General features: G+C 41.4%; 1 protein-coding gene across 4 annotated transcripts in view; it reads right to left on the bottom strand.

The window, feature by feature from the left end:
- Positions 1 to 13,191, bottom strand: part of LOC124161070 — a 485,504-nt gene that overhangs the window by 168,102 nt on the left and 304,211 nt on the right. The gene's annotated exons all lie outside the window — the stretch shown is intronic.

The raw sequence follows: 13,191 nt of genomic DNA on the forward strand, positions 1-13,191 counted from the left end.
ATTTGCCTTGCAACAACCAAGGGTTCGTTATCATCGTATCCTAGTTACGAGAGAAGGAAAGCGGAATTAACGACGCGTAATTCATTAGTTAATGAATACGAATTGTGCTGCCATCAATAGGAAAACTTTCATAAATTCCATAGTTGATGGACGAAAAAAAACCATTTGCAGACTACAATGGAAAATCAGAACAAATTTAAACACATTTCTCTCCGAGATGAGAGTAGATTCAAATGCGAGAGAGAAAATTTCATGTTGATGTAGCATTATTTATTGCATCAAGCTACCTCTAAGAGAATAATTGAATTCAGCCGAATTATTGAAAAGTTAAAGAACCCTAGATTCTCATCTGAAGTATTATCAACAAAGAGAATCTTCAACATGAACTGGAGAAAGCATTTACATGTTTGTAATTGATATTTGCTCCATCAACTTCCCTGGATAGTCCTTTATCATCATAATACATCCATGAAAAGACGGACGCACAACTAAAGATACGGATGAAATACCACTCACTTATCAGGTAACGGCGAACGGAAACCTTATCGACGCCCTAACTCGAGCATTACTTAATGCATCCAAATTGCGATTTCGTGTCACATTAAAGGGCAATCAATTACTCTTCATCTCTCTCGAAGGGCGGAAAATTTTTTTAAGGCTACCGAAAACCACCTCGATTCTTACGGCGGCGGTCGACTCTGACGAACGCTGAGGGAAAAAAAAACCTTCCCCGGGGCTGTTTCTAAAGGAACGGAACTCTTTACGAGTGGTCAAAGAATAAAGGAAGCCAGAGAAACAAGCAGAAAGAGAGAGAGAAAGGGAGGAAGAAAGGTAAGGGCACGAGTTGGAGGTATCAAGATGTTGAGATGAGCAAAAGCACGTCCGTTGCCGGTCTGGCGAGACTCGCGAGCATCAATCACCTTCACAATAACACCATCGATCAAACACATTTTTCGGGGATTCATGCGGTCGGTTGGACCGGACCAAAAGGGGTGAGCTCCGCACCCACCCCTCTTTCACCGTCCGCCTTCGAGATGGGCGAGCAAGAGAGAGAGAGGTAGGGCTATCATCGAAAGGGTTACCGGAGGATGGGGTTGAGCTAAAAGAGTATTGGGACGCCGGAGAAGAACAATGGGAACCGTTTGCCATCTACCCACCGTGCCTTGTGGATTCTCTCTAAGAGTTAAAAGGCGGAGGAGGGAGGAGAGTACGGGAACGATTCTGATGCACTTGATAAGGGAAGAAGAGGAGGACACAGGCAGCCACACAAAGGCTTTGGAGAAGTTTTAAGGGGGCAGGGGAAAGAAAGTGGGCGGATGGGATGATATCGGAATCCGACAGTCTGCGTCACGGGCGGATCGTCGTCAGGGCGGGGTGCAGGGGCGAGAGCGCATAGCGGAGGAGGTTAGGGAACAGGGAAGCAATAGGCGAAAAGCGCAGCTAAGGATGGGATCGTTTTGAAGCGGAATTCTAGAAAGGCAGCGTGATGCATGCTGGGCAAAATATATTGGCTTTCTCCCTATACCTTAGAAAGAATCCTGGCCTTGACTGGAAGATGAGGGCATAATGTCTTCAGAAGACAGAAGTGGAAATGATATAATAAGAATACTCACAATACCTATTAAGATTAGTAGGGTATTTATAATATCAACGGAAACATTTAGGGACAGAATATGGATTTGGAAAGGTCATCGGTGCTGGGAAAGGCTCTGACGGGGGAAATCTATTATAATGCTGTTAACAATAAGCAGATAGCAAATTTAATTGTTAAATAAATTTAATGAAATAAATATTTCAAATAATCAACAATTAACGTAAAAAATGTTATCTGAAGACATAATACTAAGTTTGGTTTAAAAATTCACGCTATACATGAGTAGCCACGTCAGTAGGATTTAGATACCATCGGTGAGGGTTTATTTTTACTAACAAAGCATTCCACATGGGTGTGGTCGATAAAATAATATCTGGCGGGAATAATGAAAAGAATGAAGTTGTGAAGAGCTGAATGCAGGAAAGGGTGAGGCTAAATGGGCCGGGAAAGGCATGAGTTGGGCGCAGAATGTAAGGAGATATAGCGGAAAAAAGCAAATTTGAGGAGATAATTGGTTTGATTGCAGGATGGGTGGATGTGAATATAAGTGGGAGGGTGCTATCATCCCGTGAAAAGTAAATGAAGATAATCAGAGCATGAAGGGGCGGATCCAAAAATTCAGAGCCATATTTTAAGGCAGGAGGAAGAACTCATAAAAAACTTCATTGCTTTATTAAATATTACAGTATGCTCGGCTAATAGTGTTAGAAAAAGAAGAATAATCAATTACTCTGTGGAAAATATCGTCAAAAAGTTTTTAAAATCATTGTAGCAACATCAAACAGCCATCCACGGATGCTAATTCCTTTAACTGTATTTAGAGCCAAATATTTATCAAATTTTGGATTACTAATAAGCTTCCAGTCAATGGTATTATTTTCTGACAACTGTTTACCAGCTCACTCTTCATCTACGCTACGCTTAACAGTAAAATTTTTCAAATCGTTTAAAGTATCCCACACAAGTTTCTATAATATCTATGTATTAACGGGTTTCTTCCTGTAATACGTATTTTGGATGCGCATGGCTCAATAACTTGAAAGAGAAACAAACAAGAGAAACGTGTTTCGAAAAATACCTGTATTCGGGAGTGAATAATTTAATCCACCAATATATGAAAGCAGCGTCACTTGGCGGTGACGGGAGTCACGTGGATATTGGAGTTAAAATGAGCCAGAGAGGAACTCGGTAAAAGCACGGCTGGGGAGGATAGTCGGCTAAGTAGGCAGCAAGACCATGGCACAACAATGAAGCATAGGGCTCTCGAAGAAAGGTTAGAGGTCTTGGTGCGCTCATTGGTGGAGATGCAAGCGAAAGTGTTATCGAACACCCTCAAAGCACTCGGCTGAGGGGGAGCCGATGGTCGTGCCCCGATAACTGGTTTACCTGGACGTAAATATTGCGCAACAAAGGAGCTTTAAAACCTCCATTATCAGCCTCAAGGATTGAACTGGGATGGGTGGGATGCACAAGAGGGAAGGCGGTAGACGGAAGGAAGGAGCTTCAGAGAGGAGGAGAGCTGAGAGGTTGTGGAGTGGTGGGATGAGAATTGTGACATATGCTAGGTAAGTTCTCAAAATTTAAATCGGAGTGTATATAATTAAGTTTATTTTGAGTATTTATAATTTATAATCTACCCATGGACCGCATAAATACTTAACATGCAAATAGTATGATTTTTTCAAAATTTTCATCGCGAATTTTTTTAATTTTTACTTTAAACAGATAGAATGACTACTCAATGAGTATAAAAAGCCATAAAATAGCGGAAAAAAACTGGTTCACTTCTTTTTTAAATAAAGGTATCATTCATGAATGATATCCAAGTTTTGAATAATCCATATGCTTCACCTCTCATGGATTCACTTAAGGGATTAATTTAGCTAAGCTTATTTCCGCGTCGATAATAAGTACCCATTTATTTATGAATATGTGTATCTTCCTGGGCAGACACTCAAATAAATTTACCCGCAAAGCTAAATACTCGGGCAATTAAAGTTATTGGAAAGGAAAACAACAAGAACCATTAAGAGAGAAGTGAGTCACAACAATTTCAAGCACGCGAGCATTTCCAAATCGAGCTGTGCGCTAGGCACAAGGGAATCGTCCGAAGAGAGATTTCGGTGGGGATCCTCGCGGGACACACTCGAAGTAAAGAATGTGAAGAAGACACTCTAGTGAGAAAGAGTAGACTGCGCGGTTTAAATTGGATGCAAAAGACTCGAGAAGAGAAGGAGAGAGGGACGAGGTGTAAGATGGCAGGAACAGACACGAGGAATGAGGAGATGGAAATTCGGATAAGGAGGGGAAGAGGAGGAAGAAGAGAAAGCGAGGAGAAGGAGAGAAGGAAGAGGAGGAGGATGATGCGTGGGTCTGGATGGACCGAGGAGTGAGGGTGGGAGAAGGGCGGGCAAAGAATGGGAGGCGCCCGAGGAACATATGAGGGCGGAGCGGGGAGGGTGGATAAGAGATTCCGTGATAAGGCCTCCGTGGGGAGGAGGACGGCGCGGGGGAGATATATGGGGATCTCCGGGAGAGGGAGGGTAGGGATGGGTCTCCAGAAGCGGGCACGGGGGTTCTCGCGTGATTGCCGCCAGGATAACGGCTCGAGGGAGTCCCGGAGATCGGGTTCGGAAGGTTTTTAGGCGCATCGTGGAGGCTGTAGTTGCTGCTGACGGAGGAATTCCAAGTGGTTCTTGAAATAAGTCCTTTGAGTGTAGCCATTAAAATGCTGCTGGCAAATTTTAATTGCAACTCATATCCTGCTAAATACAATAAATGGACATGCTACATGGAAAAGTTTTATTTTAACATAAAGGCTCAATTGATATGAGAAAAAGTTGATTTTTTAAATTTTCCCATGTACCGGGAATGATTCCATCTCGTAAAAAAAATAATTAGCCTACATTTCCTTCTCTTCAGTTATATAAGATGAAAGTTTTACCGGTTTCACAATCTCGGAAATTGGATTAAATCCTATCTGTCCATAATGTTTTTTGGGCTTGTGAGAAAAAAGAGGCATTTATATCGTCAGAGCTTCGAACATATTTGTTTCTATGAATATGATAATAATTGTAAGCATGCTAATCTGCTCCTAAGTAGGAGAAAGAAAACTAGAAGATTAGTAGAACTGTTTATTTATTACTAAAAACTATTGAATATTAACAGCCAAAATTGGGACGCTATGCAAGAAAAATGCTATTAAGGGAACCTATAACTAATCACAGAAAACTAAGTTGGCTGTACATGCAATGAATGATATGGATTATTGTCTCACAATAAAGCTAGATTTACCATCAAAATTGATTCATTCCTCCAATACCTTCTTTTAAGTGGGGTGTGGTTGTGCATGAGCTTGGGGGAGGAGGATTACCTCCCTTCGATAGGGTGTAGTGCACTCACTCTCAGGTAAGTGGGGGTTGGGAGAAGGGGAATGGGCAGAGGGAAGTGAACTACCCATCGCACGAGGCAAGGAAATGAGTTACAGCCACATTGTTGCGCCGGCCTAATCTTCTGCCCCTTTGTTCCCGCACGGGTATAAGCTGGAGTGCATTGCTGTCGCATGAAAGCGATCGTCGTGTGCAACGCTTGAGAACCCTGGAATTTTGTGCCGAATTCCCCCTCGAGCTTTTAAAGGGTGGATGGAGATTGCCGAGAATTTACTTATTTTTTCTGGAATTGTTACAGACACCCAAATTAAGAGTTTGAATACTTTTAGCAGTGAATAAAGACATGGCACATTTGAGTAAAATCAATAGTACAAACATGATTAAAATAAAAACTATTCTTTTTACAATACTTGCCTACATGGTCCGGTAAGAATGACTATTTTTTCAAAATATTTTTTTATCTTACATTGTGCATCACTTGACAGAATAACCAATAGAACAATAGGATCTAACTTACTGAAGGTGAAACCAAGAATTCACACGCATACAACCACAAATAAAATAGGATAATTTTTCCACAAAATACCTACTCGAATTTTTATTTTTTAATTTAATTCGAATATTATCATGGAGAAATGACACTAATTACTGACATTTTTCTTAGAATATATACAGTAATTATAAGTTTGCATGATCTGAATTTCCTAAATAAAAAGCACCTTCGGGGAAGGACGACTACGCATTTCATAACACGCATAAATATTCCTCAACCGAGGAAAACCATCATTTTCCCAAGACCAACGTTTTGATCCACTTTCCCCCATCCTTATAACACCACGACACTTTTAATTATATTCCGAGGAAAGAAAAGAGGGGAGGATGAATACTTTCATGCTCCATGTCCACTTTTTATATTATCGAATTATCTAGTCACAAGCGAAGGCAGGACGGAAGGTCGAGCTGAACGTATGAGAAAGTTTTATCGCAGCCGAGTAGGTGGAGAGAAGAAATATAGAGCGGTGTGAACTGTAGGTGGACTAGAAAGTGCCAATTAAGTCGGGAAAAAAATATCCTGCACCTCGGCCGAGGAATAAAGTGAGACGGGCTGGGAGATGAAATAGGTGGGGTGGGTGGGGAAGATGGGGGGCGGGGGCGGAGGGGTAAATAGATGGGAGAGGAGGGTGAGTGAGGGATCTAGATCGGAGACCGAGTGAGGGGGAAGGAGAGACGAAGAAAGCAAGGCTGGAGTGGGTGGGGGCGAGCCAAGCGTAGAACGGAAGTGGGGACAGGCAGGAGGTGAGGCAAGAGCCCGTCCGAATATACATACATCCCATTCTTGTTTGAAGAGAGCTAACATTTTGGGCGCCCATGCATTGTCCTCCTGGCTGGTGGCTGGTACTGGGAAAAGAAAAAAAGTTCCTTCACCTCTCAAAACCCTTCCCACAACAACTGTCCCATCTACCTCACTTATATAGTTCTCCGCCGTGATCGTCCGACTCCTACCTCTTTGAGCAGTTTAATGGCGGCAGAGAAGGTAGTTAAATCTCCACCAAAATCACTGATATCTAAAGAAAGAGGCCATGAAATTCATCCATTGCTTTTTATTATTAAAATATAAATACGCAAGTTCCTACTTAGTTTTGAGGGCGAAATTTTCATAAGGAGTACATATTGTTATTTGCTAAAATCTGTAGAGAAAATCACTCCACACAATTTGTGTGGTGCATTTTAACGTTAAGATAAAAGATCATGTATTCTATTAATAGTCAATATATTTGGTAAAGCATTTCAAAGATAAATAGAGAAATGAGAGTTGAGCTGAAGCATTAAATAGGTTGCAACACAGTATAAAAATTTATCATTGGCGAATGCTTTTACTATAAAAAGGAGAAAAAAAGTAAACACCTCCTATTCTTATTAGTCCTCACAGGACTCTACGAAAATTATTCCCGCTTTCTGTCTTCCGGCTAGAATTTTCTAGTAGCTGTTGATTTCCTGAAAATGTAATTAGAAAAAAAAATCATGATGAATGTTTCTAATTCATAGCTAAATAGAAGTGAGAGAGAACCAAGGTACGTGCATTACCCTTCACTTCTTCACTCCCTCCGTAATCGTTTCATTCCGCACTTCTCGTGTTCACTAAATCCTCCTTCACCCTCCGCCTCTCTCTCTCTCACTATCCCACGTTTGCCGGCAATTTAGGAAGGAACTGAACCCTAGAAATGACCCCCTGTTTTATCCCTCCTCCAACTGCACCCCCCACCTCACCCACGTACCTACACAACAAGCTACAACCTCGCTCGCTTGCCCCACGGCGACTCGGGTGGTGTCGGCGTTGGCGGTGATCCCTCTCTTTCACTAGCAAGCGCCGAACAAGGAAACCACATGTCCCACTCATCCTTTTAATTGTTATACGCTGATTTGAGCAATGTTCCCGAATCAGACCTCGGGCGGTGCGGGGAGAGTGAACATGCTAGGAGCGTTAGCGTCTGCAGGTGCAAGAGCTAAAGTGCGCAACCCTCCAAGACCCCCTTGGCGAAGAAAAAACGTAATGAATGAATATAAACATACTTTGTAAATTTTCACTGAATTTATTTGGTGGTACGACGCGTTACGACGCTAAGGCGTCATTCTCAAGTACCTCTCGAGTACCGTACTCAAGAATGACGCCTTAGTGTCGAAACGCGTCGTAGCAGAAAATAAATTCGGTGAAAATTTACGAGTGTGTTTATATTCATGCAACTTGAATTTTTACAAATTTGAAGCCGAATCTATAGATTTCAAAAAACGTATTATTAAAAAAAATTATCTAAAATAGGCAGTTACTGACGGAATATTAATGCCCAGGACACCATCTCATCGTCATTTTAAGAATTATACGGTCAGAAAAGTACCAACTCCAGTCCCCATTCATTCACTCGTTCATTTCAGTACTCATACAAATACACGATAGTCCTGACAAGCAGAAAAGTACCTCTTGAACTGACGCATGAGCCCTTAATTCAGCGATAAATTCAGCACAGGAGTCAAGACGACTACTGCCGCTCGCCAATCTATTCAGCAAGGTATTCGATTACCCATACGAGCATACGGGTCCTGGAAAACATGTCTACGCACCCCAGTATTTAGTTGGATAATTAAATACCGAGATAAATAAGTGGGTACTTGAGTGATTGTTTGGGAACTTAATACGAATAACGAAAAAATATTCCTAGAGTACATTTGGCACTCTCCTACATGGTAGGCGGTTGGTGATGGGAGAGATGGGATTCCACCTTGGAGCAGGAGAACAGGATATTTAAAGTGTGTCACTCAAGCGGACTGACTGCAGGGAAGCAAGGCGGGAGAGTGTGGATTTTCTCCGCGGAGTGAATTATAACCTGTCATCCGTCGCCCGAGGGCTTCCCCGGCCCGTTTACATGTACTCCCGGAGTGATCTAATGATTGAAATAATTACTCCATCCAAACGAATCTCACGAATGTTTTGCACCCAAAGTCCTGCATTACATTTGAATAATTGGTGCCTTCACCGAGCAAATACCACTATAGTAGATCCGCCGACCACCACCGGCGACGTCCCAATTTATAATTGTTTACGATAGGCGATACTGTATCCTCGGTAAATATATATTCCGGGAAAGCTCACGCCGTGGAGTGAGGAGTAACACTTAGCACTTAGGCGATAAATAGATTTCGCGAGAGGGGATTAGTAAAGGGTGCTAACGGCGTCGTGATTTCTTACCATTGGCGGAAGTCGTCTTATTCCCGTGAGTAACTATTCCGACATCCACCACAAAACATATGCGCCCACACCGAGGGACGGAGTCGAACTCTTAACGGTTAAAGCAGCCACCTCATTACTCTCATGGACTATCCCGGTCGGCTCTCTCAGCTTCGGTGGCGTAATTAAAATTATTTTATGCCCCTACCCTCCCTCCCCAAGGGGTGATCCCGGGGCTAGGTGAGCACGGATTGTTGGTGCCGTGAAAAACGTTTCATGGACCGACTTCCTGCCCATTATATCTGAGCCACGAAGGGAATAGAGTGGGGGAAACAACCCTGAGAGACGCCTCGGTAAAAATACCAAAAGACGGAGAAAATAAGGAACGGAAGATATGGACGGGAGGCGATATAATGTAGGAAAATTAAGGAAGTCGGCTGAAAAAAGCGGTGGAAGTGAAATTCAGCATAAAAAGAGGATAAGGCAAAATTTCGGAGGGAAGAGTAGATTCAATTTTCAACGGTTTATGGTTTAAAAAAATTGGTAAACGTGCAAAAGAAAATCACGTATTAACCTGGAGCAATGCATGGTCCACCCCTTGGGTTAGACATAAAACCGAAAACAGCTTTGGTTTATGATACAAAATGGGTTATAAAGTGAGTGTTTTATCGCCTCATAATAGCGTTTCATTATTAGTCATGCTGGCAAATGCTCAGCCTTTATTGCTTTTTGCCAAAGTTACCGTTACGTGGGAATGTGGAAGATTTTCGAAGGAAATCTCAAATTATTTAATCTCTAATGGACTCAGGAAACTAAAGATGAAATTCCACTCAGTGATAATGCTATTTGAAAAGAGATTTGTAAAAAATGTATTTAATTACCGTTGAAAATAAAGCGAGAGAATTGCACAACCACTTAGCATCCGTAATCTGTGTAAATAAAATATAGCTCCAATATCATGAATCAACACTATTCCAACGAGAGTTTACTGTAATTGATACCATCAAGACAAAAGCAAGTCTTTTATTACATGCTATCAATATAATCATAGGGGATGTTCTTTTGACCGTAAAATATTGCCAAATTTTCACTTATTCTGCAGCAGAGGAAGAAATATGCCTAAGGTTAAAAATCCCCAAGTCCTAAGTATCTCTTTTGGTGACTTTAACGGTTGGAAAGATCGTACCGGGCAGTATAATTTAAAAATGCATATATCAAATTTACGACTCCATAAACTACCCACATTTCGGGGCCCAGCACCATCTTCAAGTGACCTAAACTGATTTTAAGACTGAGCTTCACGAGGTAGCGGAGTCACTAATTTATGCGCCGGGCATCCGCTAATTGTACATTAAGTCCACGCGACCGGAAAACCGAAAAAGAAAACAAATGAGAAGAGAAAAACAGAGCTTTACCGATGGGAGGGCCGATCGCGTGCCCGTCGGGCCTCGGGCTGTTCACCTGCCCCTGACGACGGCCATCTCGCTCGTGCTATCGAGACTCAAGGAACTTACTGCACTTACACATCGCGGCAATGCGGAAGAAAGTGCATGTATGTATTCAGGGATTCAAATTGATTGATTATATTTATTCCAGAGTCAAAGAGAATCCAAATTTACACCGAGAGTTCGAAATTACCAATTGTACTTCGGTTAGGTACTAGAATAGGTTGAAATAGACCTCTATGATAATGAAGATAGAATATGATAATCATGCAAATATTTTTGAAAAAATCTAGTTGATTGAGGTCCAACCGATACTCCGTAGAAATCTTTGTGGCTAATTAAATCTCCGACATACCAGCTTCTGCCTACGTGTAAGTAGAAGTGCCACAGGTTTTTATATGTTTTAGTAGATTCTCATGGATTTGATGTGTAAAATAGGAGGTATATCGGGTTTCAGATAGCACAAAAATATTATAAATAGGAAACATTACAGACACTGCCGGCGAAGAAATGAATATTGAAACCTTTAATGGATAAGAAATACAGGTCAAATATTTATAATTATCATTTTAAACCGTCTCTATTTTTTTCTTAAAAGCTATCTATGCTTAAAACTTTCGTTGCTATTAATTTTTGAGGCCTTAACCTTGTAGAATTCCAATATTAAGTTAGGAAACATAAAAACTTTGCTTTTTACAACTTAACCTTTAATCTTCGACTAGTTTCAATACCCTGGTTCATTTTCAATACCGGTTTTCTTTTCAGGACTAGTCTTTCTCTTTTCAATAGACTCTCTTCAATATCGGTTTTCAAGACTAGTCTTGAAAACGATACTTACAGGCAATTGAAACTAGTCGAAGGTTAACGGTTAAGTTGTAGAAAGCAAAGTTCTTATTTCTCCCAACTCTTAAGACTTCCCTTCCACAGACCCCACATTCCCAGACGTATTCCCTTTGGAGGTAACCAACCCCGTCCGTCAAATGCCCACTGCGGAATCAAACCCCTTTTAACCAACCCGTAAAAGCACCATTTTTGCGCGGCCGGACCCTTTGAGAGAGAGGCGAGGTGAGCTATAAATGCAAGTAAACACGCCCGCGGCCGAGGAGTTAGTGCCTCGAGGGAAGGAAATTGGAGCGCCACCGTTTACACGAACTAACCACCTGTGCTAAAACCCCGTGCTTTTACTTTTCCCCCCCGAAGAAGACGAAGGAAAAACCCTGAGGGCTCTTCTTCTCCCCTCCCCGGATTGAACTCCACGAACGCCGCTGCCTCGTCAGGTCACGCCCGCTTCCTTATCCCGACGAAAATCTCGACGCTTTGAAACGGCAAGGTTAGACATTTCACAGATCTTCCCCAATGAGCGATGGCGTGCCTAGTGATCCGTTTCCCTCCTTCGCCAGGCGTCAAAAGACTCCCGCGCTCCCGCGGCTATCTTCGCCGACGCACGCCTCCCCGCACTATCGCCTCCACCGCCGATTTTTTCCCCGTCTCCGATGAAGCACCTCACGGCTCTATTGTCCCGACCACGCGGAAAGAAATTGTGGCAATAATGCCAGGAATGAGGAGCTTATCGCGCAGGACTGGATGCTTTGTTGGTTTCCTGTGTCGTGCCTTTGTGTTGCGTGACGCCGTGAAAAAGGATCGGTACGCGCGAGCTTCTGAAAGGTTCGATGCGAAGCATGTGCCTCCATCGTAAAGAAATTTAGGAATAATTAATGAAACGGATTATTCGTTGGTGATGTATTTACAGATTATGTCGCGATTAAAAGCATACCTTGGCAAAAATATTAATTTACATTGATGTACATAGGCCTAGGGAGGGTTCTGAGTCCTACAGTGTAACACTAATCTGCATAATGTAACTGGAAGCAATGATGGCATGAAACCAGAATTTTTCATATTTACTTGAAATGACAATCACGTGAGAATACTTAATAATTGCTAAGTGAGACAAAATAAGTCACTTGCTCGATAAAACTATACGAATTCGAAAATCGCCTCCGGCAGTACTATTTTTAAAATCCTGACATGTCTAGAAAAAAAGCAAAGGAATTTTTTCGTCTATATTTTCGTCAATTAAAAAAGAGAACAAATAATGAAAGTGGAAATTATGGTCATTAGAAATTTATTTACAATAGAAATTTTATTCAGAGAGATATTTATATATTTTTAAGAGTCAGAAATTCAATATCGTGCTACAGTAAATGAGACTTCTGTTTCATAAATAACGGCGGAAAATAACCAAGCAAAGCCTTTCATTAGGATTTGAATATGAAGGAAGAAGATAACTACAACAACGTGATTTCCGGCTCGATTCCCGCGAATTACGACGCACGCAAGTCACGACAATCCTCAATTGAATAGGATCGGCTATCTGATATGTGATCTCAAAATATTTCCCCATTGCGAATTCATTTTTACGACACGCCTTAAAACGCCTCCATAAAACGGTCCAGTGATTTCGAATTTTTCCGCTTTCTTTCTCAAGTGCGTGCCAAGCAGTGATAAACCTTTTAATGAGAGATTTGTTTGCACAAAAAAAACAACAATTTTTTCCTTTTGAAAAGAGATACTTCAGCAATGACTTCTCCGAGGAAATAAAAGAACCGCTTGATAGGATACGTGGCTAAAGACATCCATCCTACCACGTCCATCTCCTCCTCCGTAGTAACAGGCAATACTTAAATTCGTTTGCGTGATCCACAGCGCCACCATAAAATTAAGTTAATCGAATCTACAATAAAATTTATCTAAATTACGATAGAGATTATAAATGCCCTTGCGCTGAGTCAATAATATTTTATGTATTGGCTCATAAATGAATTGTTTCTAAATAGTATTCACGATATCGTTTGAAATACAAAGCAAAGGTAAGCTACTTAATTATAGAGGAAGTGCATAAAATATTTAAATTTTGAGGGATAGAAACTACACCGAACCTCAAATTGCATAAATTTTTTTTTTGGCTACTACAACGCCGCAAAATGGTTTTTAATTTTCCAATTTTTTTGAAACGCTTGTACGGAAAACAAGAAATAAGCT

This window comes from Ischnura elegans, chromosome 1, assembly GCF_921293095.1.
Source record: "Ischnura elegans chromosome 1, ioIscEleg1.1, whole genome shotgun sequence".
Taxonomy (NCBI): domain Eukaryota; kingdom Metazoa; phylum Arthropoda; class Insecta; order Odonata; family Coenagrionidae; genus Ischnura; species Ischnura elegans.